Raw genomic sequence first — 2,312 nt, 5'->3', positions numbered from 1 at the left:
ATAGCCGTCAATGGCAGTGAATGAGTCAATGGGTTTAACTCATTCACTGCCAATGGCTGGCAGTGAATGAGTTAATAGTACATTTCCCTTTTTTTAGGAAATGACCTGTATGTATCTGTATGGAATCAATAAAAGGATCAAGTACTGCATTATCTTTAGTTACATTGATAATATTTATTTATGGTAAAACAGTGGTAAAATATCGCTGTTGCTTTCGTATAAATGAAGCGGACATACCTGAGTGGCCGCGATCTAATCCTGTTTACATAAAGTAAGCCTGCTCCCGAGCAGGTTTATGCTTACGGATCTGTTGCTATGACAGCAAGTCCCGGATGAGCTTTGGAGAACCGAACGATCCAAGATCACGCGAAATTGTCAACAATCAAATCCAGCTAACTTACTTAGCGAGGTACGAAGAACGGACCCCTGGGTTGAAGATTGCCAGTGCTGGGCTTTTTAGTAGCATTTCCTTCAGTTTGTTGACGCTTTCATTTGCTGTATCAGTCCATTGAAGTTCAGCCGTCTGACTTGTCCGAAGTAGCTCATGAAGTGATTCAACCACAGTTGCATAGTTTGGTAGGAATTTGCTGAACCACAAAGTCAAGCCTAAGAAGGAATGAAGAGCAGCCATTTCCTTTGGTGCAGGGCCTTTGGCAATGGCAGTCAGGTGGTCTGGGCCGGGGCTCAGGCCATCCTTGGAAACGACGAGTCCCAAGAACGGAATAGATGTCTGTCCAAATTGGGGCTGGGACAACGCGTCGACGTAATCGATTACGTCGACGCGTCGATGCTTCGTCACTTTCAAAAAAAGACATGGCGGCAGCGAGTAGCGGAATCATGAGTGAGGCAGTTGCAATCAACTTAAATCACTCCACCCGAACACGCAGTTCTACAGTATGGGGATATTTTAACAGAAAAGGAAGTGATTCAGTCGTTTGCCGGCTTTGTGAGGTGGAAATGGCCTATCATAAAAGCACGACGGCTATGCACCAGCACCTCAAACGACTGCATCCAGGAGCAGCTTCTGCAAAGGACAAACCACCGTAAGTTTTCAACTTTTTTACTAACGCTAGTTTTTACTCGTTAATTCATCCAGACACCCCCCCCCCACGTGGACATACACTCGCTCATAGACACAGATAAACACCCAACCTCCGTAAATGCAAAACTCATTTAAGCTGCTTAGCAGTAACATATAGCAGCTGCTGTTTAGTTGTTATTGTTTTTTTGGTTTGTGGCCCATGCTGGCAAAATGAGTCGGAATGCACGCAGGCTGATTATCAGAATCGGCGAAAGACAAAAATGTGAGACAGCGAATTGGCCGCAGGAAAAATGTTAACAATGATAATGCACCACCTGCTAAACGTAGCCGTCGTGGACACTATTACAACATTGTTAAAGTGCTTGCAAAAGCAAAATGACAATGAACTCTTGATTTGTCAAATTTAATGTGTTTCATCCTATTTGAACGCTGTTTTTATACATAATGCTTCTCCAGCTTGAACTTATAGGTCAAAAGTTATGCCATCTAATGACTAGAAAGCAGTGCACCAGTAAAGGTGCCATCAGCTATGGCTGTTTAAACGTTATCTTTTCCAGCCATCATGATTACTGCATATCATATGTTCAACATTGGGGATTATTATTAACCTCTTACTGTTATGCTATGAAAGCACATGGCATAACAGTATGTGTGTGTATATCTATCTATCTATCTATCTATCTCAACCAGATCCTTATCAAATTATTTTGATATTATGCTTTCCATATAATTATTTAGTAATTATTCAAATTCATCTGTGTGCTGTGTGTGATTTATGATTTCAGGAATAAACAGAAAAGTCTGGAGGACTACTGTCAGAGAAGAAGTACACCATGCACCCCCCAGGAGGTGGCTGTACTTACTGAGAGCGTCTTATCTATGATTTTAAAAGACAAGAGACCACTTGCTGTGGGTGAGGGATTCAAAGAAATGCTGACCACTTTCCAACCAGGTTACACTCTGCCGTCTAAGCGTCATTTTACAAGCATGATGAAGAGAAAGTATGAAACTTCAGTGGAGAAACTAAGGAATGAACTAAAAAAAAAGCCACATCCAAAATCTCCCTTACCACTGATGCTTGAACAAGTCTGGTCACAGAGTCCTACTTAGGGGTAACTTGTCATTTCATTATTTGTTCAAAGACGCCATTGCTGCTGTTTGTATATTATTAATTTTTTGCTATGATTTCCTTTGTTATATTTGTTTTTCGTTAGATTAATTGATGCATCGAAAAATTAATCGCTAGATTCATCGATTAGGAAAATAATCG

The sequence above is a fragment of the Astatotilapia calliptera genome, chromosome 2 (genome assembly GCF_900246225.1).
Source record: "Astatotilapia calliptera chromosome 2, fAstCal1.2, whole genome shotgun sequence".
In the NCBI taxonomy this organism is placed as follows: Eukaryota; Metazoa; Chordata; class Actinopteri; order Cichliformes; family Cichlidae; genus Astatotilapia; species Astatotilapia calliptera.
Note: the sequence above shows the minus strand (reverse complement) of the source record.